Raw genomic sequence first — 24906 nt, forward strand, 5'->3', positions numbered from 1 at the left:
GGTAAATACGCTCCTAGGAGGAAGCTTCCCCCATGGGGCTGCACAAGGCAGGGCACCTAACAGAGAGGGTCAAGATGAAAAAAAATCAAAGTCAAGATGAAGAAAAAGGACTCAGCACTTGGTGAGGAATCATTAGAGTATTGACACAACCTCACTCATGCCAGAGCCACCAAACTAACCCAGTCAGTCCTTAGAACACGGTAATTAAGGAGAAGAGCTGCCAGCATCCTTTAATGAGAGCCTCCAACAAATCGCTCAGCCAGTGATGAGGAGCAGGACAAAGACCTAAAGGGGCGGCTGAGATCATCAGGCAGCACCCAGCATCACCACCCCATCGAGAGGTCCCTTAAACGCTGCGGCGGGTGATGGATTAGACCTGGACGGGCCCTAATTGCTGTTATCTTCTCACACTTAACGTGAGGGTAGAACAGGAGGAATGGAGGGCCCGAGGACAGGGAGATACAGACAAAAATCCTGAGCCTGGTAAGCTGAGGGGAGGATGGCCTGAAGACAAAACGAGCCCCTGGAATTTGAGAAGTTCAGGGAAGAGGTGGCCGTGCATTCAGGACCTGGCTCCAGCCCCAGGGAAGCTCTCCCTTCAGAGCTCTGCGTGAGATGCTGGGCAACAGGGGGCTGATCACCGAGGAGGGCACTAGCCCCCGGGGAGGTGCTGCTGTTGTGTCACGGCCCTGGTGCTGGGGCTCATATTGGTCAAGACCCACAGAACTGTACACAGCAGAGTTTCACTCCTAGGAGATAAAAAGTAATCAGAATGAGGGCCCACTGAGGGGGAACACAAATGGCAAAAGCATTTCATAAACACAACCCTGCAAGGGTCATGCCATGAGGCCACCAGCTCTGGTCTTTCCTGCCAGGTTAGGGCAGAAGAATCATCCGCAGGCATCTCTGTTGTAAAAGGATTGTTGTTCCCTGACCAAGAACAGTAAGCTGAAAGTTGGGAGTGTAGGTTTAGAAACTGCCTGTCTACAGAGAACAGCTTGATCCCAATATGTCAGCACCCCACAGTCCCCCAAATAGCACCAAGCAAACATAGTGGCATGCACCAAGAAACCTGGGTCCTTCTGAAGTGCTCCAAGACCCTCGCCAAGGACTACCACAAAACAGTACAAGGGCCAAATGCACCTTCCTTCATCCCTCTCAGGGTCCTAACAGTAGGCCCTACAGAGATTCCCACCAACAGAGCAGGAACGGGAAGCACAAGGATGCCAACCAACTGAACCAAAACTACATAGGAGGCTGGGGGTGGGGCAGTGGTTGGAACCCCAGCATTCTAGCCAAGCTGGTCCTATGATCATGGTTTTATTGATTTTCAAACATGACAAATCCTTCACCTCTGTAAGCCTGAGATCCACTGGCAATTAAAGATGCTGGTGTGGGGCTGTGTGTGACCACATTGTGTAGTGAAAGAAAGACGAATTTAACATCACATTCTTGAGTTCTTGCATATTAAGAAATCAATCAGTTTGCCTATTCCTTCTAATTGGTCCCATGGGCAGTCTACTGTGGGCAGGGCTCTAGGAGAAGATGGGGGCAATGTGGTCATAAGCTAAGAGATCTGGTTCAGACTTTATTGAAGTTCTTCTCCCCTGCAGAAATGCACACACAGCAATGGGCAGGGAGTGCTGTGAGAGCAAAGGGGCTGTGGCTCTGGTGCAAGAGGAACCCCGGTGACATCAGTGGGATCTCAGAACACACCTGTGCCTCATCATCCTTGCTGCTCAGCCTTCGGGAATGAACTGTCCAAACTCTCACAGTTCCCACTCATCCTGGACCCTGCAGCTCCCAAGGTCTCTTGCCCACCTACACTCACTCCATTCAAGCCCCTTAAATATGCTGAGTTCCATGAACCCCAGACACAACTTCTTCAGTGCTAACTTTTTAAAAAATTATTTAAAAATTTTTTTTAGCTAGCCTGGTGGTACACAACTGTAATCCCAGCATCTTGGGAGGCTGAGGCAGGAGGATTGCGAGTTCAAAACCAGCCTCAGCAAAAGCAAGGCGTTAAGAAACTCAGTGAGGCCCTGTCTCTAAATAAAATACAAAATAGGGCTGGGGATGTGGCTCAGTGGTCAAGTGCCCCTGAGTTCAATCACCTGTACACTAAAATCAATCTATCTATCTATCTATCTATATCTTTTTTTAAAGTTGTTAATGGACCTTTTTTAAATTTGTTTATATATGGTGCTGAGAATCAAATACAGTGCCTTACACATGCCAGGTAAGCACTCTGCCACTGAGCCACAACCCCAGCCCTACCACTAACTTCTAATGCCAATGAGTGTGCTCCAAGTTCAGGGGCGATGCTGCTGCCACCTACAGTCTCAGACTCTCCAGCTTCCCCCAGCTGGCCTGCTACATCTCTCCTCCTGTCTACTGAGGCTCCTCTGCCAGCCTCACCTTGTTTCTCATGACCTTGACAGTGATGAGTGCTGGTCAGAAATTGTTAGCATGTCTCTCAACTAGGGTCACTCCACCTGTTTCTCAACTGTACTGGAGCTGCCAGTTTGGGAAAAACCCCACTGTGCAGAGCATCCCCCATCACCACGTGGAACCAAGGGCACTGTGATGTCATGGCACCACCTGCCTCACCTGATGAAGGTGCTGTTGGTTCTCTGAGGTCAGTGGGTGATTTTCCTTTCCTCACTCTGCTCTCTGGAAGAAGTGGGGAAGTCTAGCCCAGCAGGAGAGAGGGTACAAAGGGCCACCTCTGCCGGGGAGAGCACCAACTGTATTACCTGGGGTTCCTCACAAGCAGGGTGGGTCTCCAGCCCATCTAGTGACTCACTTATCATTCTCTTAACAGCATCTCTCACAGAGCTGCTGTTTAGTAAGGTAAACTGATCGCTTTTTCTCTTTTGCTGATTTGCTTCTGGGCAGTAACCAAAGCTCAGCACACAACCCAAGGCCATGCAGGTCCCTCCTGCCTTTTCTTCCAGATGATGATGACGGCAGGGCCTTCCCTGAGTGTTAACAAGGCAGTGCCTCGGCCCAAGCTGACTGTTCAGAAACCGCTGGCTTCTCGAAGAATATGAATACTTTTTGAATCAGTGCACTATTAAGAATTCTTCCTGAGGAAATAATCAGCAATCGTACAAGAAAAGATTTGGGGGCATATATTAATCAGAGTATTGTTTATAAGAGAGAAAAAACTATTCCTACCTAACAGTAAGAGTGTAACTAAATAACATATTCATAATGAGAATGGTTTACAGTCAAAAAGTTGTTTTTTGAGGTTTATTTTCGGTTCTGGGATTGAATCCAGGGCTTCATGCATGCTAATCACATACTCTACCAACCAGGCTGCACCCCCAACCCCAAAAACGTATGTTTTAAAAGAAATTTAATTTGGGAAATGTTCACAAAAGATTAAACAAAATAAGAAGACTCAACAAATAATGCACATAGTATTATATTTTTCCTAAAAACTACATCGGAAAAACACATTCTATATATAAATAAAAAGCAGGCAGAATCTAAGCCAACACATTTACAGTGGTTTTCGCTGGACAGGAGGATGATGGGAAACCTTTATTCTCATCTTTTCTGTTTGTTTTCTCTACATTGTCAAATGCTCTAAATGAAACTGGATTCCTTTTGTAATTGGACCCAAAAAAGGTTATTCAAATAAAATGCTGACATCCTTTCGCTTCCTTTCCCTTCCTCCCAGGTGTGAGGATGCAGCTGCAGGAACGTGGGGAAAGCAGACACTGAGAACCTGAGGAAGAATGCGGGCACCCCAAGGACGGTGCTCTGCTTCCTTCACCCCCAAAGTCACAGAGATAGCAGCAAATGCCCTACTGCTAACCAAAGGTGCCCAGATGAGGCTGAATATGAAAGGGTGAGGAACATTTGAGAAGAGCCCAGGAGAGAATATTCTGGAAATGCATGCTGGGTGGCCAGGGCACACTTGGGAGAAGATATAAAAGAACGAGGCGTACACCATGGAACGGTCAAGTCTCACCCACATGAAGACACTAAGGCCAGAGGACTTCCAGGAATACAACCATGAAGCCCTTCCTCACAATGACCACCACAGCAGGCCACCCTGAGGCCAGAAGCCAGGCCAGACCTCTCAGGAAGGAGACGCTTGGTGGCTCAGTTGTGTTCCCTGCTCACCCTTGACTTCTTACATATGATACTTCAGTAAAATGTTAAGAAAATAGTTAATGCCTCAAACTGAAATGACATAAGCAGTAAGACATTCTACAAAATTAAAAAAAATGTTTTTGCAAAGACTTAAAAATTTAAAAAGGAAGAGCACACATTCCTCTTATAGGATACCCCCCTTTTAATTTCAGGTAAGGAGATGCAAAGCAGGGCCAGCTTTGCCTCCTGGTGACAAGGGGAGGGATCAGGCAGGCCCAAAGCCACGATCACTAGTAAAGGAACTTGTGGATGGAGAAGCGATGGGATTGGCACTAGCTGTCACTAGAAAACAATGTGAGCCAAAGGCTTGTGGGACAGCAGCAACACCCAGAGAGCAAGGCAGGTGTGCTTCCTAAGCCAGTGTGATCACCTGCCTGATGAATGAAAGGCACAGAGGTATGAACAGGTGAGACAGCCAGCAAAGCCAAGATGCAGGGAAGCACGTGGGGTGGGATGGGGCAGGAACCACAGACATATCCACAGGAGTGTGCTGGAACTGCAGAACTACAGACACCATGACAAACTGAAGGGACAAGAAGCACAGAAGTGGCAGGGACACATCCCAAGAACCCTAATGAATGCCTGGAATCACAGAGGATACAGAACCCTGTATACACTGGTTTTTCCTTTGCACACATACCTATGATGGGATTTAGCTTATAGATTGGGCACATAGGGAGATTACCAACAGTAACTATTACAACAAGCTATAACAATATGCTGTACTCAAAGTTCTATAAACATGGTCTCTCCCCCACCAGGGATGATGTGAAAGGATGCAATACCCGAGTGAGGTGAATGACTAAGCACTATGGCCATAACTTTTGCAATCTGAGCTACAACAACAAAACTAGCACGAATTACTTTGCCTTCAATTTCACAGACAGAAGATTCATTCTTAGCGTAGATCAGTGCAACCTCAGCACATGACTTTTTTTTTCAGCATTTCCACCTTTCACTTCAAGGAAGGATTTGAGGCTTCTCTTTTTGGCATATTCTAAGCATCACTACTCTTGTACCATGGGCCATTACTAATGACATAAGTATTACTTGAACATAAGCACTGTGATACCGTGATAGTCAATATAAATACCCAGAAAGCTGCTAAATGACTTTCAGGTGAGTAGCATATACAGTATGGATACAATGGACAAAGATGTCCTTCCTATACAGCTACACAGGACAGAATGAGGTCTTGCTATGCTACCTGGAACAGTGTTCAATTTATAATTTATGAATTGTTTATTTCTATACATTTCCACTTACTATTTTCAGGTTGCAATAAGTGAAACTGCAGAGAGCAAAACTGCAGAAAAAGGGGGAACTACTATAACAATAAGATATTAACTGGCAGCTCTGGATATGTAAAAGGGCAACCAAAAGCAGGAAAGTGGTGGGCTGTATCTCCTCAAGGGCAGAAGGAAGAAGGAGAGAGCACATTGATGGAGATCCTGGGAAGATATGCCAGGTGAGACAGAGTCTTGGGGCTGCTGAGATCAAATTCTTCTGAGCTCAATCAGGATTTAATTGTGTTACAACATCTTAAAAGCAACAGATAGATAGGAGTGAGCAAGCACTGCTAGCAGAGCTGGCAGGTGGATGGGGCCAATGTGGCATAGCATTGCAGGTCTGCTCATGATCTAGATGCACTCCAGGCACTGAGGGACAGCCACCAAGGGACTTGTCAACACAGGTATCCTAATTGGCCAAACAAGGGTTCCAAGAGGAAACTCACTTGTAGAACAGGTCTTCCTGGGTGATGAGTTGGTTTTGACCCCTGGCCACTTGTATACTGAGACATGCCTCCCTGTTTTAGATACAAAGAACCCTCGCCAAACCTGAATATGGTTCTGGTCTTCACACTCTGAAGGCCACATCTTTCCCTTTGCTGATTCTCATGGGGTTCTATACTTGATGCCCTCCTGGTTCCCTAAGTACCATCCCATCTTCTGTCCTATTCTGGGTTATGAGAAGGAGGCAGGAAGCCCCTTAGCAGGGACAGGAGGATTCTGTGAGTTTGGACATGGCTGCCGAAAACCTTCTTGCACATGTCTCAGGCAAACCAGTCAACTCAGGCCCCACCAAGGAGCCCACCATGGACATCAGGACATGGGTCAGTTTTAGGCTGCCTCTGCTCTCAGCCCTGTGCCCAGGTCAGGGCTGAGAACACAGACAAGGCACAGCAGTGAAGAGCACTCCTATCCTTGCTTCAAGGCATGCCCTGGGCCAAGGTTGCTTCCCTTTTTTGAGCTTCAGGACCCTAAAGTGTAAACTGAGAAATCTTCACCCCTGGAACACCGTGACCTGGGCAGAGAGGGAACTTCAACCACAAAGTCATTCCACTCTGCTTCCATGCACAGCAGCACAGTCACCCAAGTTCTGAATGATGCAGCTGAGCTCATGGCAACATGGGGCTTTGCACTCTGGTGTGCGCACGTGTGTGCCTGTACGAATTCAGGCAGGTCAGTCAGGACAGTGAGTTATACTAAAGAGGACCTCCGCAATTGTACATCACTGTAGCCTGTGTATCCAGCACAGCTCTGATCACAGGGGGCGGGGTGGGGGGGGCGGACAGAGTGTGCAAAAATATGTCCCACCCTCAAGGGGCTTCTACTCCTATGGGAAGAGAGATGGGCTGGCAAACACAAGTCACCCTGCCAAGGAGCTGTGAGAAAGGGACCACTTCACAGCAAGGAAGGACATAAGAAGACCAAATACATCATTTGCACACCTCCAGTCCTGCTGTCCCTAGGTGAGACAGAGAAATAGAAGAAAAGACAAATAAAGGGTTCAGAGAAGACCATTAGAACTGGACCCCAAGGCCAAGCTGGAATTTGCTAAGCCAGGAAAGTGAGCAAGGAACTCTAGGCAGAGGGGCGGGGGTTATAGCTCAGCTGGTCGAGTGCTGGCCTTACAGGCACAAGGCCCTGAGTTCAATCCCCAGCACACAAAAGGGGGTGGGGGAAAGAAGAACCCCAGGCAGAGGAAAGGTCAGGCAAAGAATAGAACACTTGGGGAGCAGACAGCCCTGCAGACGCACTGGACAGGGAGAATGTCAATGCCAAGGGAGCCAAGGGACCAAGCTGTGTCCCCAGGAACAGTGGACCCGCCAGCTTTCTAAGTGTGGTGGTGGCAGCTTTGCAACTGCCCTGCAAAGGAGCAAAGGGCCTAGAAGGCATAAGGTCAAGGCCACCCTCTCACCCAACATGAACATCCACCTGCCCTGTGCATGGCGCTCCTCAACTCTGTGAGTTGAAACTCTGACCAACTTGCGCCAGTTCTTAAAGGGGACTGCTCTCCCCTCAGTGCTCCTGCCACCCCCACTTCATTAGTATTCAACAGCGACAGATTCCTCTCCTCTGCAGCCTTTTGTGCAATGGAGATAAGTAACATTTCTAATCTCTGCTATCTCCCAGCTGCGAATGTTAAAGAATTTTTTTCTTTTTATTTAAAAAACGAAATCTCATTTTAGATTTGCCAAAGTGACAGGCACCGATCTTTACTGCACTAACAATCTGCCACCCAGAGGCAGGAGCTGTGGAGGGAAGCAAGCGCAGGAGGCAGGGAGAAGACAGAGCGGAAGACCCATTCCTCCTCCCTACGAACCCCATCAGCCACACTCCAGGGGTGCACTCCTCCACGGCAGAGGGCAGCAGGACCACTGCTCCCAGTGAGCAGCCTCCCCACAAGTTACCAGCCCATGGGGACAGCCTCCCAGGAAGCGCAGGCTGTTCCCCTACCAAGATCACTGACCACAGGCAGGGAGAAGTGGCCCCCAGTGAGCCACCACTTGACAGGAATAGAGCTCAGAAGAGCAGAGCGTGCCCAGGGGCCACACGAGTTCTCCACCCATGCACACTCTCATCTCCCTGTCCTTGCAGGGAAGCATCATTCTCATACTTCTTCGCCTCCAGGCACACGAAGCCTGACACAACTGGGGCCACCCATGCATGATGTGCCTGACATAGGCTATCACAGGTTAGGATGAGAGCGCGAAGCAAACCCCACAGCTGACAGAGCTGTAAGTACCATGCCGGGCCTACAAAGGCGAGAGCAGCGAGCCCGAGTTTTTCCAGTCAAAGCCATCAGGGGAAATGGCCTGCTTCTAAGCAGAGCCGCCACCTCCTCCCTGACCAGATCTCTGAGCCCTGATGTGTCCCTGAAGCCCTAAGAGAGGAGGCAGAATTTCAGACTCAAGGGAGGCATCCATTCAGGCGTTCTGACAGAATGTCCCAGCCAGGTCTTCTCAGCACAAATCACTTGTATCCCAGATCATGGTAAGGTATGTCCCCCAGCCTGGCAGCATGGAGGCTGTCAGGGTAGGTCCTGCTCTGTGGGGTCACAGCAAGCCCAGCCCATGCAGCAGAGAACGCGCTGTGGCTGCTCCTGCCTGCATCCTCCCCAGCCCCTGCTCCGCAGCTCTCCTTGGCAGCCTCTGGATTCAATACCTCAGGGGCACGTCACCAGCAGCAGCTATCCCAGAGCCAGAGCCCTGGGGCTTTCCAGGGTCCTGGATTCTGGCTGCAAAACAGAAAACTCCTTACAAACAATGGCATCCAGAACCGTACACAGCAAGCAGGTGAGAAACGGAAGCGGCGTATGACAGCTCAGCCTCGGGTCCTGGCTGCACACCACAACTTCATCTGAGCAACTTGTTCTGTTTTTATTATCATTTTTAAATAACTAATCTGGCCTTGAAGGGGTCTGGAAGGAGGGAGGACAAGAGGGAGCCCACAGGAAGCCCTAGAGGTTGAGGAGTGGCTGCTCCAGCCACCTGCCTGGGCGGTGGGCCTCGGCACCTCCCCAGCTCTCCTTCTCTGTCCAGACATGTCTGACAACTTGACACTGGTGTTAAAATTTCATCATTTATGTAACAGCCCAGTTATTAACTAAGTCTCATTTGCACGTGTCAGAGGAAGAGAAAAATCACCTAATTAACTACTTTCCCCACCAGCAATGGGAAGGAGGGGGGTGCTGCCAATTGTTTCCACTGCGTTCTTCCTACCTTCAGAAGCTCGCTCCCCTTTAATGGGAAAGATTTATAATCCTTGGTCATAAGGGACTAGAAAAATTCTCCTTCCAATTATGGGAATGTTAACTACATCAACTTCACTGTTGTCCTTTGGCTACAGGGTCTACCATCAAGAGGGGACACATCCACTGTGGCCTGGAAGGAGACAGGGAGCTGGTTCCTCCAAGTCTCCAGCTGGGAAGTGTGCACCCAGTCACTGAAAGACAGAGATGGACAGACACTGTCTCCTGTTTGTTTACCAAGTGAACAGCAGGTACTCTACTTGTCCACTAGCCCATCAGCTCTACCCAAACCACCACAGCTGCTTCTGTTATCACCGCAGCTCTTGAGCAGCACAGTACTGACACACTTGAAAACACAAGCTTCACATAGAAAGGAGGGTGGCCCACATGGGACTTTGTCAAGAGCATGGGCTTTACAGTCAGGAAGGAACCAGATGGAGCCCTGGTTCTTCCAGGGGGAGTGGGCAGATCACATCACCTGGCTGAACACGGGCTGAACATGGGATTCAGTCTGCCCAGCAGAAGAGGCTGAAGTAAGTTGAATAAGGTCAACAGCAGCCCTGGCACCAGGTCACATGAAGGGAGTTGTCAGCAGATACTGATCCCTGACACCAGACCCACCATCAACAGCTCCACCCTCACACCAACACGGCTATCATCACCTTCATTGCCAATCATCACCACCGACACTGCCATCCTTACCACCACTACCACCCTCACCATAGTCACCACCATTTTCATCCTCACCACCATAACCCCTCACCATCATGGCTACCATCACTATCACCCTCAGCACTGCCGCCTTCACCACCACAGCTAGCACCATTATGTACACTTTTTATTCCAGGGACAATTTCCAAAGATGGTATTTTCACCTGTTCATTTCTCAATCCAAAGGTTAGGCTGAGAGGATGTGGCCAGGGGACTCCTCCTTACAGAGGAAGACTGGTGTACCAAGCAGATTACAGAGCTGTGCCTCCTTCCAGGACATCGGCTCCTCACCTTGGAGGAGACAACCTCATATTTCCATGAAGTAGCCAGCACCTGGGTCAGATGCTCGATCTCATTTGCACAGCTACCCCTGACTCAGTCACACTCTCCTGCCTAGGGCCTCTTGTGCTACTGATCCCTGTTCCTGGAACACTCTTCTCCATCCTGCCCTCAAAACCCCACAAAGGGACGCGCTGACTCATACTTCTGCACGCGACTTTCCCATACCTTCTTGGGAGATCACCCAACCACGCTGGGCCCCCAGCTGTAGCTTATGTCACACACACACCTGGGCTTGAGGACAAACCCTGTAAAGCCTTGCTCAGTGCTGGCTCTCTACTACAGCACATGCTCAGTGAGGGCAGGGGCATGTCTGTGGTGTTGCCTCAGCAGATGGAAGACAGCAATGTTTGAAGGATGTTTCTGTTTGAGAGGTCAGAAGGCTGGTCACCTCCCATGGTACTCACAGTGCAGCAAGACAGTAGAGGTGGATGGGCACTTGGGCACAGACCACCACCAAGAGGATCTGGAGATCCCTAAATGGGCTCCATGGCTCCAGTACTCTCTCAGGAGTTATGAACCCCAGAGAGAGAACATTTAGACCAGATTCCGAGGGACCAATAAGAAGACAGCAGCAGTAAGCTTCAGGCTGCCACACTGACAGCAGGTCCTGGCCCTCCTGCCCAGGATTCCTGTGGCACTATCGGACAGCCAAAAGCACTACATGCCCAGACAGATTGACAGTCTCACAGATGGTGCCCAGGACCTGGGAATATGGTGGAAGAAGAGAAAGGCCAGGGGAGATCACCACACACTCCTAAATCTGTCCACATGCCACCAAACATCCGCATCCTTTCAGAGGGAGGAAACAGAACCCACAGGAATGGAGCAAACTCTAAACATGCAGCCAGCATGTGAAATCACCCCACCAAAGTAAGAAGTGTGTGCTTCGGCTGCCTGAGCAAAACCAGCTACAATCAGATGGCAGCCACCAGAGCTCCCCAGGAGAGTAGGACAGGTGATACCTGTTATTACAGTTACTGTGACTTGACTACCAGAAACCCCAACTGAAACCAATGCAGGCCAATTCTCCACTTCGGAAACCAGGACAAAGGCAGGACAGAGAACAGCCAACTCCCACCCAGAGGCACACTCGGAGTCCCACCTAGCAGTGGTAGAGTCAGCTGACCCAAGTCACATCCCACAGGCTCCAGAAGGCAGATGAGACAAACAGGATGGCAGCTTACACCCTGCCTCCCTGGCCTCAGAGTAGAGCCCATCATAGTCGAAGTGCCAACAGACCAGAGGGTAGGTCTGGCACGTGAAGGAGCCTGTTGCTTTAGATCCTCGATCCACATATCAAACACACCAGTGCCTCCAGGAGGCAGCTGTGGCGCTTGGCGACGCAGAAACTGCGTTCTCCCCGAGGAAAGGGGCTGGGACTCACACACAAGAGAATGAAATGCAAGCATTAAGGACAGCCACAGACGGGCTCTCTGTGGAGAACCCTCCCTGCAGCCAGCTCTTGGGTTTAAATGAATTTACTCCTCGTTAAATTCTTAACCTGAAAACATAACTGTTTTGTGCTGACATGTCTCATTCTGACACCCCTAATGCCTCCTCTGTGAAAGACGTCACTGCCAAATCCCACTTTAATTACCCGAGCTCAGGTCACATAAATCATCTCAGCTCCCAGTAGGCCAGGCCTGCGGCTGCCTCTGCTTCCAATACTGGATGCAAATGGCAAGGTTTGATCCCTGAGTTATGGAACCACCTGGAGAATGGCAAAGGGACCAATCACCTCCCAGACAGTAAAGGACTATGTGCATTCAGTCTGGAGCCTGGGTCACTGCCTAAGGACAGAGCCTTGCCTTTCCCCAGGTGCTGGGCACAAGAGGGACGGACCCTTCAGAAAGGCCATCTGGTGGTGGGAAGCCAATTCTGCCCCTGCAGACTGGGCAGGCCTCACCATCTCTGAAACCACCCACAGGTCTCTGACTCACTGGGTATGGCAGTGATCAGACAGGGAGAGGAGGTCTCTGGGACAAGGAGCAAGTTACTGACAAAGTGAGCAAACCTATGAGACAGGCAGCAAGGGTCCTGGAAATGGCAAAACTGAAAGAGGAGGCAGGCGGGGTCTTCCCAACAGCAAGGGTAGAAGGCCCACCCCCACAACAGGGCCAGCCCCTTCTTGGCCTGGCTCTGGGAACAGGGCCCTCAGCTCTGGAACACCTCCAGCTTGCCTCCACCAGACCAGCACACCTGGGTGAAAGCAAGGACCCTCCCCCACAGGGTCTACGTTCCCCATTGCCCCCTCCCTCTTTGTCCCCATAGGCACTATTTTTTGGATGCTCCCAAGGTGAAGGCATTCACTCACACCCCCTCCCTCCCTTCCAGGCTCCCCCAACATACTCACTGCTTCACTCCCAACTTTAACCCTCCTGGGAACACCTGCCCAGCTACATGGGTTCTCCAGAGTTGCCCCTGCCCCCAGTTTAAAGCTCCTGAGGATGAAGTGCTGGGTTCCACTCTAAGGGGGAATACTCCCCTCCCCCTCCAGCTCAGACCACAGCCAGGAAGGCAAACTGGTCTTCAAGTGGCGCCCTTGGCAAGTCCTGCACAAGACATTTGGCACCATGTTCTAGAATATGGACTCCTTATTTGTAGCCTTTAGAGCCTCAGCCAAAACAAAAAGAGAAAGAGTCACTTTAATCTCCTTTTGCAGTTAATGAAACACTATAGCCAGACACAGTGGCACAGGCCTGTAATCCTAGCAACTCAGGAGGCTGAGGCAGGAGGATTCTAAATTCAAGGCCACCTTAGGCAATTTATTGAGACCCTGTCTCAAAAAAAATTTTTAAAGGACTGGAGGTATAGTTCATTGGTAAAGCAGCCCTGGATTCAATTCCCAGTACCAAAAAAAAAAAAAAAAAAAACAGCTAGCCCCATGAGTTGACAGGAAGTATTTCAATCAGGACTTCTCTATTTGAAGACAGGCTCTCTCTCAGCTGGGAAGCTAGTTACCCCACAACAGGGGTCTTGATGGAGACCCCCACCCAAGCTCCAGCAGGGTACAGGTCCTGGGTAAGGTCTAGAGTCAGGACAAAGCCCTTAATCTAAAGAGAATTGCAGCCAATGCCCACAGCTGTGCATCTTCACAGAGGGCTGGCACTGGGGGTACCTGTGGGAAGTCACAAAGATGAGAAAGGGTCCCATGCACAGACCACCATATTCAATGGCTGGTATGGAAAGTCTCAAGGATAGCAAGGCACCATAAAGCTGTGAACAATGCTGGGCCCACACCCCTCCCCTCGAGCTGCAGGGAAGTCGTGTGTTCTTTCCAGGCAGGTGTTGAGTCTTCACACGAAGGGACAAGTCAGAGTTAGGAGCTCCCACTGGTTGGCAGTGACTGGTGATAAGAAGCCTGGCAAGAGGCAGCTGGGACAGTCAGAAGAGACAGCACGCCTGGAGCAGAATGGACTGACACTGAGGACTCTCTAGCCACTACAGGGGTAGCCTCTGTCCCTCCAGCACAACCTTCTGAAGTACCAACAGTCTCTCACTGTGACACCATGTCCACATTCACCAATGAGCTTCTTGCTCCTCAACCCCCCAAAACTGCTTCTCTAGATTCCTCCTCTTAAGTAAACTAAGTCAATCACACAATTCCAATCTGCACATGGCTGAGCACCTGAGCCACAGAGCCCCAAGTCCCACCCACCTCATCACCCACAGTCTGGGTGCTGCTAGAACAGTCCTGGGCTGACCAGGCCACTGCTCAGACACTGCTTGCCCAGATGTTCTCCTCTGCCCCAGTTATCCTTCCTCATCTTACGCTTTCTGGACACCCAAAATACTTCTTCCACAATTTTCCTTGTTTTATTTTGCAGTGGTAGGGCTCGATCCCAGGGCCTGGAATGTGCTAAACACACTCCCTACCACTGAACTACACCACCAGCCCTTTAGTTGAGAACTCCTCTCTGTGGTTCTCTTTATGCTCTCGCTAGAAGGCGCTGGGGTAGGGTGAGGAGAGGGCAGAACATGGGCAGAACACAGCTTCTTGGCTGCCCAGACCTGCAGTTGGTGCCTGGGGCCTGGAGATACAGCTGGAACTGCCTGGGCTGCACCTTCAGCAGCCCTGCAGCCCTCCCCTGGATCGGGTCCTTGAGATGCTCAGAGGGACAAAACACCCATCCAGGTGGGCAGAAAACACCTATTTTAAGACATGCTGACAGAACTCCAAAGTAGATCATTTTAAAATACAGGCAAGCATTGGAGATTTTCATTATGTATGATGACATTTCTACGGAGACGGAACTTGGGGCCACAGCAGATCCATTCGGTGGGACTCGCGTGAGCCCTGCTCCCTATTCAGCCTGCACCTCATCAGTACACCAGCTTAATTGGCATTTCATCCCGCATTGTGTCTCCGAGAGGAGCGAGGGGCAATTATGGTGGAGAGCACTCCAGCGGCTCATCTAATTCCTGTCTTTCATCGCGTCAGAATGAGCACAGATGTTCCATTGGAGGACAGGGGGATGATGAGCGGCTTTCAAATGACACTTTTTAGTTTAAAACTTTATTTAAGATAAGAAGTTATTTAAGTGAAATTTACACACAGTGTCTTCTCCTTTGTTTTACTTGCTACAGGGCATTAACTTTCAAAGGCTGGTTCCGCTTAATTTGATTTTTCATTTTCAAATGAACATCTGTGTTTAGGTCTAAAAAGCTCTTTGTTTAAACATACAGAGCCAGAAAGGGCTGCACAAAGCCTCCTCTATGCGCCCTTGATTACCAGGAAGGCCTGCACGGCAAGACCAGGGCAGGGTGGCATCGGAGAACTAGGAGAACTGGGTCTCCTTTCAGGCTGGGAACAACAATGACACCACAGGGACTGCTCAGCCCCAGTGTCTCCTTCCTAGGGACAGATGCTCCCAAGAGCGGCTGCCAGGAGTTGATCCCCGTGATCTCCAGGAATCGGGCTTGACCAAATTCCATTCCTGTTTCCAACGGCACATGTCGCTGAGCTCCTGGGAGATGCAGAACCACCACGGGGCAGGCACCCCTGAGGCTCCCAGCCACTCCTGATGTGTCCACACTCAGTCCTCTGTCTCACTTCTTTGACTCCCACCAGAGGGCAGGCCTTGCCTTTCAGGCCCATTTTATATCCCTCCTGGACTGAGAAGTCTAGAGACAGCCCCCCAGGCCCACGAAGTCAGCTGCAGACTATGATCCCAAGGGCACACCACACAGATAAGATGCACCCGACTTTGCCACAGAGGGAACAGCACTGCCCTGGCAGGCCCCACAACAATCAACCACAGCAGGAGCCAGGGAACAGGGTCCCAGGACTTCACAAAGGTCAGAACTCATAGGCACCAAGGCAAAAGGCCTGAGGGAGCTGGGGACACTGCTGACCGCCTACACAGTGTTTTTACTTCAGCTTCTCAGGAATAAACCGGAGGCTTCTCTATGATCCTCTGGTTAACACGGGAAGTTTAGCACAGAGCCCACTGCGGCTGTGTGGGTCTAAATAGTTTTAAACACTTCTGTGTTTTTATAGCACTATATTTAGAAACCTCTAAATAAAACCCATGGAGAATGTTGCAATAATATACATTTTTTAAACTCACTAATTGAATGTTGCCATTACAAGTGCTATTTTGGACCATCTGCTAAATATGTAATTTAGGAATTAAGATTCATATCTTACAGGATACTAATTATCCTCTGAATCCATGTGGGAACTTTCTGAGCACACACTAGAAAAGTCCCACAGTTGGCAATAATATCCACCCTTGGTCCCACAGGCAGAGGTCAGGCCATTAACAGGGTACAAACATGGGCACAGCTCAGCCATGAAATCCACGATGCCCAGAGCATCACGGGCAAGGATGTCAGGAGTCCACACACCTTTCCAGCCCCAGGGGCAGTCCAAGCTGGGCTCATCAGCTGCGACAGACATTTCTGTGCATTAAGACTCAACCAAATTTCCTAAGACTTCCTCCTCTCCTTGTTGTTGCACATTTTATCAAAGTGACACGGAAGCTTAAGGCCCACCTTGTTCCCATATACCAAGGCTTTAAAGATTCCTAAAGCCTCCTTCAGCTGCCAGACTACAAGGCTGACCATGCCGTCCTCCCCTGTAGCTGCACCCCAATGCCTCATGAATGGGTACAACAAAGGACTGCAGTCTGACCTCGTGCTCCAGTGTCCCTGTGTACCTCTCAAGAGTCATGTCCCAGCAAGACCATGGCTGGGGCCTTGTGACTCTTGGGACAGAAGGACTGTCACCTCCCTTCCTATGAACCTCTACTTCAGTGATACAATCTGACAGGATGTCCCTCTGAAGCCAGCACCACGCTGACTAAAGCAGGCCCCAGCACCAGCTCAGACACACAGCCCAGGAAGTGTCTCTTCTGTCCTCAGGACAGGTGTGGCTTTTGGTCTCAAGTGTCTTCTGCTTGGCCCAAATGGAAATTCATCTCACAGGATACATCGTTTTGAAATTTTAAGACACTTTAAGATTCCATGATGTGGGTTTCCTTGATCAATAAATTCTGTTTCGGTACCATGACACACCACCTGACATGAGCCGCCAGGCCAGAGCAGTCCACAATGCCCCGGTGAGACACCAGGATGTCACCGGACCCTCCACACCTGTCTCCCACAAACAAGATTTCCAACACAACTGAGGGACTCGTGGAACAAGTAAACATTTCTCCAAACTGCACACTAGGCCCCTGAGTTTCTTCTTTCATCCCGTTCCCTCAAGTCCTGTGCACAACTAAAGGAAAGAAAAACTGAACAGGAAACAGCATAGTAGAGAGAGCAGAAGAGCCTTTCAGTCTGAAGCCTGTGGGGAGCAGAAAGGCTGTGCTTGGAGGAACAATAAATGAGAGAACAAGAAAGGAACAGGGGAGAGACGTCAACAGGGGGACATATTCAGAGACCCATAGTATGCATCTCATGCCACGCTGCTCAGCAGTGTCACTGTGCTGAGGAAGAAGACATGGGCTCAGAGACATCCAGCCAGCAGCCTCTGCCAAGGCTCAGATTCAGAGCCAGTATCCCCACAAGCCTCCTTCTCCACGGACTGGCTCCTGACGCACCATCTCAGATGCCAACACCTCCCTGTACCGGGAACATCTGGAACCATTGCTGCCCAGTAACTACTCTGCCCAGTCAGCAGCTGACACCTCTGCAAACTCCAAACAATGTCCCCTAACGTCTCATGAAAAGTGAAATAAATGAAATCGACCGCCAAGGAAGGCGAGGTGGTTGACGTACACGGAGAGGAAACGGAACCAAACCCTGGCACCTGAGACTGGAGCACAACGTAGGGATCCCACGAGAAAACGGGCTACCGCACAAGGAATGCCAGAGAAACCACTGCAGGAGAGCACGCCAGCCAGGGAGGGGCCGCGCACCTGGACACCCTCAGGCAGCACACACCTGGCCACGGCCACGACTGGCAGAGCAACCCAGAGGAGAGCACGTGAGAGCGAGGTGGAGTGGGGGTGCGAGAGCCGCACTCCCACCACAGCACAAATGCAGAAGGGCACGGCGGTGCCTGCAATCCGTCTGCAGTTTCTCCTGAAGTTAAAATGTGCCTGACCTGGCAATCCCACTCCTAAGTAGCTACTCAGGAAAATGACAAGGACAAGTCAGATGTCCTTCCACTGAGAAAGACACACATCCCACACAGCAAGAAGCACACATGCAGCAATAAAGGAGGACACGGCTGGGTTATGCAACCCCAGGATGGACCTCTCAGTGCTGTGTCAAGTGACAGCAGCCAGGCCCCAAGGACTCTATTCCATGACACCACCTATAAGCCACTGTAAGAAACGCAAAGCATGAGGAATAGACAGTGCTTCAGCGGGTGTCAAAAGGGGAGTGAGGTGGGCTTCAAAGGCACGCTGGGGCTAAGGAGCTGCTGGCTCTGAGGTGCGGGCTCACACCAACAGAGGTGAACCCCCAGAAGTACAGATCAGGGACACCCACCATTTCTCTGTGTGTCTTAAAACAGAAACCAAATGGAAAAGACTCAGTGAAAGTCAAACTCTAAATGAGGAACCTAAGGCTCTGCCCAATGAGTAAGAGGACACGGAGCGGGCAGAAAGGGAAGCCTGGCAGCCCGTGCCGTCAGGCGGAGGCACACAAACACCACACTAGTCAATAACTTGTTTCTCCCAAGTTATAGATTAGCAATTCTGCAAAGCCTGTATACGCCAGAGTTGGACAAATAAGAAACATCTAGTATGTAACGACAGCCTAGCTTCTCAGGATCAAGGACTGAAACTGCAAATAAGGAAGAGGGAAAGTAAGGATGGTCAGTGACACTGGAGGAGAAACAGGAACCAGGATGTGTTCCAGCCTCCTCACGCGCATAAGGCAGAAGCAGATGCAGACACAAACAGGGCTGCAGACACAAGAAGCACACTCATGTCCAACAAGAGCCCACCAAGATCCAGGGCCACAAGCACCTGGATCTTGGTTGAAAACATCCCTTGTCAGCAAAAGGAATCAGGGATCTTTGTAAAGGTGGTTCAACCCAAGAAAGGGAGAGGGAAAATAATAATACAGTATAGGGCATCTCATGTTCCAGAAAGTAAGAAAGTACTCAAAACTAAGGAGGGGAGCTCACAGGGCACACATCAACCTGCAGCCACAGGACTGGTTCCAGACGCAGCATGGCATCAGTGCTTAGCAAACAGATAAATAGGAGGACAACCTTCTTCCTCAAGGAATGCCAACTAAGAAATGAAGAAGAAATGAACAAATAGAAAACCACCACTGTAACATTCCAGTGTTAATTACTGAGGGTGAAATCCACCATGGATGCCTAAAACTGGTGGAGGAAATTTTGAGATGAAACAAGATATTTCTAGGAGTCGGGGCCACCCCTGTAATCCCAGCCACCCCACTGGGGAGGCTGAATGAGGATGATAATCACAAAGTTCAAGGTCAGGCTCGAAACAAAAAAGTGGAAAATGTAGCTCCATGGTAGAGAACACCTGGGTTCAAACTCCAGTACCCCAAAAAAGAAGAAACAGGATACAGTCTCAAAGAAGTTCTCCCAAGATACTTACTAAATACAAAGAAATAAAGCCCTAACCTTACAATTGACTCCCAGGAGACACTGCCTCCACCAAGAGACTCGGAGACTGCGACATGCTCTCTCATGTATGTGGCACACTGAGAAGGCCACAACATCCCTTTCATGATTTCTATCCAAAAACACACCTCAATCTAATCATGGGGAAACATCAGACTTACTCCCATTGAGGGACATTCTCTAACACTCCTTCCTCACTGGCGTCCAGGATTCTAAAGCCTTAGGTCAAACTCTCCCTCCAAGTGCCCTGGCCGAGGGCTCCTAGATCCCCAGGGCTGCCTTGCATCCTGAGAGGAGCCAGGGTGCAGGACTCAGACTTGCCTTCAAAACCAGCCTCTCCTTCCCAAGGTCTTTGCCCTGTGCTGTCAGCTCCCTGAGGGCCTAGAGGCACCTCATGTTCTCATGTCCCTGCCCCTACCCAAGGCCCTGTCTTCTCAGACTGCCCTTCCCAAGTCCACAGGGGCCACTTGCAACCATTCCTTATACACTCTCTGGCCCCAAATCACTGCTCTCCCACTTATTCCCCACTGGCTACCACCCACCCCAACAAGCCCCTGGCTAGCGCACCCAACCACGCTTCAATGAGGAACGATTCCAACAGCACCACTCCCTTGCTCAGAACAACTCCTCCTAGACTGATAAGAAAGGCAGTGCTCCAGACAGACAGACCTCTGCACTAGCCTCAATCCCTCTCCAAGAAACCCTGAGCCTGAGGATCACAGCGCCAGGGCAGTGGGAGAGCACTGCCATGCAACACTGCCATCCCTGAGGCCCTGTGGGGCGGGGGTGGAGTTGTTCCTCAAGGCAGGGAGGAGGCACATGCAGGGTGGGCACTAGCAGGCTCCCAGGCCACGTCCCCAAATGCTCACACTCCCCACCTTAGAGCTTTACAACCCAGGAACCATGTCTTTGTGCTTTGGTTCCCAACAACACAACACCAAGCTTCTTTGAAACCCAACTGTCATCTGGCATCATCATTTCAAGAGATTTGTCAAGGAGCCTGTGCCAGGAGAGGCGGGCCTGAAGCAACAGAGGTGGAACAGAAGCGGCCTCCAAGCACAATGGAGACCAGGTCCAGTGGCAGGGAGGTGCCGCCTGCCAATGCCTCTGCATGCAAATGACCAAGGACAGAGCAGCCCTCTCCCACTCACAGGTACTGCAGTTCACCTGTGATGTGCCAGACACAGAAGCCAGCCTGAGGAGGCTGAGCCGGGAAGACAGAACAGCCTGTCATTGGCACTTCAGTCTCACTGGGACATGAGGTCACGAGCTGCCCACAAAGACTATGCAGCCACAGGACACAGGGTTCTGGGGGCTTCAAGAGCAAGCGTGACAACGGTGACAGTAGGACTCCTGCAGGAGCAATCATGCCCCAGCTCCATGGACACTCCAGAGTCCACAGACTCCATTCTCAGAATGGACCTGGACTAACTGTCCCTGAGGGCCCTTTCAGCTGTGAGTCTCCTGATAAATTTGTCCCCACTGGCTGACTAGCTCCCTGTTTTCACCTCAGTTAAGAGGGCGAGGCCCACATGTGGCATCCGCCCTCCCACCTCGAGCCTTGCTCTTGACCCACAGCTTAGTCGGCACAAAGCACGCCATGCTCAGGACCCCAGCAGCCCCAGCAGAAAGCAGCAGGGACAAGGGGAAGCTGTGGACACACCACACTCCGTTTAGCCCTCGAAGCCAAGGAGCACTCACTCTCCTGCCTGGACCCTCCCTGACAGGGGCTGGCAAAGCTTCACAGCTCCACGCGGGCAGCTCATTAGCAGAAGCATTGATCTTCTTGCTTTTCAGGATAAGCATCTCCGAGCTCAATGTGGAAGGAGGAGGCACAGGATTAAGCTGGGTATTAGGACAGTCCTAGAACTGTCGTCGGCAGGAGGCCATCCCAGACCCAAGGACGTCAGCCACCAGCACTAGACCCCCCGTTGCAGAAGGACAGCACAGGGAGGCCACTTAGGGAAAAGGACATCAAAAGTGGCATTTTCCAAAAGCATAAGGGTTGTCTCTGGCCACCTCCCTCACTGGACCCTGTGGCTTGTCCTCTGCTCACTCCCACACCCAGCACAGGCTGGGTAAGCACGACCCTAGCAGCAGGCAGCCAGACTGGCACAGATGGACACCCAAGGGAGCAGCAGGTGAGTCACAGATCACAGGAGAAGATGGGGAAAGTCAAGATATCCCCAGGCATTAAAAGACTGTCCTGGGTGAGACCAGAGAAATAGGGACAGTCTCATACATATAAATGCAGGATAAGGATTGACTTCTATGGGTTTAATTTTAAGCTAAATAAGCAAGAAATAGAGAAGAAATATATGCACATTTAGCTTCAACTTAGCTTCCTTCTGTTTTCATTGGCATGATGACAGGTCAGGAGAGGGACATTCGTGTTTCTCCAAGTTCCCAGCCTGCACCCCTAGGTTAAAGTTCCACCTCAAACACAGCGGCCTCCTGAGCCCAGCTCACCCATAAGAAAACAAGACCAGGAGAAGCCAGAGCAGTGCCACATCTGCACAAACAGCAGGGCCAGCAGCGTACCTTGCTCACAGGTGGAGGGTACACGGGCACTGTCCTGAGTCAAAGAGCTATCCACTGGGACTTGCTACTCACGTGCCTCACTGCGTTTTACACAAGATGGCTTAAAAAGGTTTTCTAGCTCTTTGACAACTGTCACTTAAAATGTCTAATCACTGAGTCCTAGAACCACAAGCCAGGGAATTGGTCCTGGCCTGCCTTGTTAGATGGAGGGAGATAGAGCATGGCCCTGGACTCACCCAAGGATGAAGCAAACCACTTGGTACCTGAGGAAAGAGGCATGGATGCAGACTGCCAAGGAGCAGCGCCATCAATGGGAACAAGCAGAGGTGGAGTGGGGGACATGCTGATCCCACCTGCACAAGGGAAGATGCAGATGCTCACTCAAAGCAGAAATCAGACATCCAGATCCAGAGCTGCATATCCACCCACCACTGGGTGGGCAGCTCCTGTCTCAAGCCATGCTATGCAGGCACCCTACACTCTGGTGAGAAAGGTGGGCCACATGGCTGAGCACCTGAAAAGATGGATGAGGGGCTGGGGCTGCAGCTCAGTGGCAGAGCGCTTGCCAAGCACGTATAAGGCACTGGGTTCGATCCTCAGCATCGCATAAAAATAAACAAATAAAATAAAGGCATCTGTCCATCTACAACTACAAAAAAAAAAAAAATGGTGGGGGGAGATGAATGGGTATGGTGTCAGCCCCCTATGCTGAAACTGGTTCATAGGGTAGCAAGAGAGCTTAGCCAGCCCAGCAGGTGAAACAAAACCCAACACACATGAACTCCAGAAAGCCTCGTGGCCACTGCAGGAAGCTGGTGGCAAAGGAAACCAGGCAAGCGCAGAAGGGCAGGGGCACTGCGCAGTCCTAGATTCTGCCTGTGGCTGAGGCTGTCCCAGCATGCTTTGTACCTGTGTAAGGTGGGCACAGTTGTACCTTTTTCTCTGACAACCAGAGGAGTGACAATCATACCCTGGACTTTCAGGACTAAGGAACAGGACAGCACCCAGGAGGAGTCTGGCTCCTCCAAGGACGCATGGACAGAAACTTCAATCCCAGGGAGGGGCAGAAACCTCAGCGAGTGACAACTCCACGCAAAGACTGATGGGGACTCGGTACAAGGAAGCTGGTCTTGAGGCAATTAAGCCTACTTCAGAGTGGGTTTGGCAGACGGTACCAAATCGATACCCCCCTCCTGCATGCACCCCTGCAGGTGAGGAATCAATCAGCCGAGGCCTCCCAACCTGTTCCCGCTGAGCCAAGAATCAAAGCTGTTTACCATTCAGGCCTAGAGATGAATAAATAAAGCCACCAATTAGTCAGTACCCTTTGTCTCTCTGGCAAGAGCTTTTAGTTACTTCCAAAAAGTCACTGCCCCCATGAGGCCTTCCATTAAGGCACTAAGGCATGTTCAGGCTCAGGGGGGAAAAGAGGCAGGGTGGGCAGAGACCCCAGATGCAGTCTATAGTGGGGTGGGCAGTCCAAGCACATATTCCCAGGAGCCAATAGGAAGCCCCACTAGTTCAGACCACATCACCCCAAATCCTGGGCAAGTCCAACAGCCTGGCAATTCTGGGACCTGGCTTTCTGCCCCTAAGAGCTGAGTATTTAAACCTAACCCGGTGCCAGTTCCTATCCTCAGCTTCTCATTCAGCTCCCACTGCTGTGGCCTCCTTCAGCCCACCCTGTCAAATCATGACGCCATCACTCAGACAAAATGGCAGCATGTCCATCCCACCAGGGTAGTCCCTAGAGGGTCTGCACCGTCCATCTCACACAAAAAGATATCAGAAAACAGACAGAAACCCCACCATGACCTGAGGGCTTCTGCGCCAGGGTATAGGTAGATGAGCCTGGGACCACACAGGGGCTACAGTGATGGTAACCAATGCCATCTGCTCTGAAGCCATGTGGGAGTGAGGTTCACTCCCTCGATGCAGCTGGAAACAGAACCACGGGCAATGTATACACTGTTATTCTGGGCAGGGCACAAAACCCCTCGGGCCAGTTCTGAAAGAAAAACCCCAAGCCACCACCAATGCTCCTCTTGCTCTTCCAAGTCTAGGAACCAGGGCTCCAAAGGCCTTGTGACTTCAGCAAAACAGTCAAACAAAAATGGGGAAGACATCAGAGGTGGGCATGTGAATGTGGGTTCAGTTTGAGAACCCCAGGGAAGATCAGGCACCCCAGGGCTGACAGCACCAACCACCATAGTGGAGGGGTCGAAGAGTGACAGGAATTCAAAGACTCAAGCAGCATCAGTGGGAGGGTTTGTGGCCTTAAGGGGCACATAGAAGTGCCCTAGGACCAACCAGAAACAAATGGCACTGAAGGTTTGAAAAGCAGAAGGCCCTCTGCAGGGCAGGAGGCTCCAGGGCCTCCCCCCGTCCCCCAGCGCAATGCAGCCCAACCACATCATCATGCAACAGGCCGCCCAGGGCCCATCTGGCAGGAGCAACATCAGTCGGGGGAGCAACATCAGTCAGGGAAGCACCACACCCACCCCTCACTCAAGACACCCGCATTCATTCCATCTGGCATGGGCACCATAGCAGACACAAGAGCAAGGGAGGGTATCTCTGAACCCCACAGGTGGCATGGCACCAGAGGCATCCCCAGTGAGGAAGGCACACAAGGACCCCCTGGAACTTGAGAAAAGAGAGGCAGGGGTGAGTACAGGCCCAGACAGGTGAACCAGCACCCTGGGAGGAATAGGAACACCCACTTGCATGTCAGGTCAAGGGTGAGCAGGCCAAGGGCTATGGGGGTCCCTGAGGAAGGCAGGTATAACCGTCAAGCCAGTCCCAGGTGCTTCCTGTAAGCCAGGCACACAGCCAAGCAAGCATACCACATGCACAGCCTATCTAGTCCTCACAGGCACCTGAGAACTCCTGACACAGAAGAGCCTGCCACAGGAAAGGCACCTGGCTGGAAAGTCAGGACAAAGCAATGCCTAGAACCCGCCCAGTGGCCTAGACCACAAACCAGGGGCAGGGTGCCCACATGGGAAACCAAGACTGAACAGGAGCGGGCTGAAGAGAGGAAAGATGCAGGG

The 24906-nt window shown here is 51.0% G+C and overlaps 1 protein-coding gene across 7 annotated transcripts in view; it reads right to left on the reverse strand.

Annotated features, from left to right (window-relative positions):
• Mad1l1 (mitotic arrest deficient 1 like 1) overlaps nt 1-24906 on the reverse strand; it is a 354495-nt gene that overhangs the window by 233969 nt on the left and 95620 nt on the right. The window lies entirely within an intron of this gene.

This window comes from Ictidomys tridecemlineatus, chromosome 10 (genome assembly GCF_052094955.1).
Source record: "Ictidomys tridecemlineatus isolate mIctTri1 chromosome 10, mIctTri1.hap1, whole genome shotgun sequence".
Lineage (NCBI taxonomy): Eukaryota > Metazoa > Chordata > Mammalia > Rodentia > Sciuridae > Ictidomys > Ictidomys tridecemlineatus.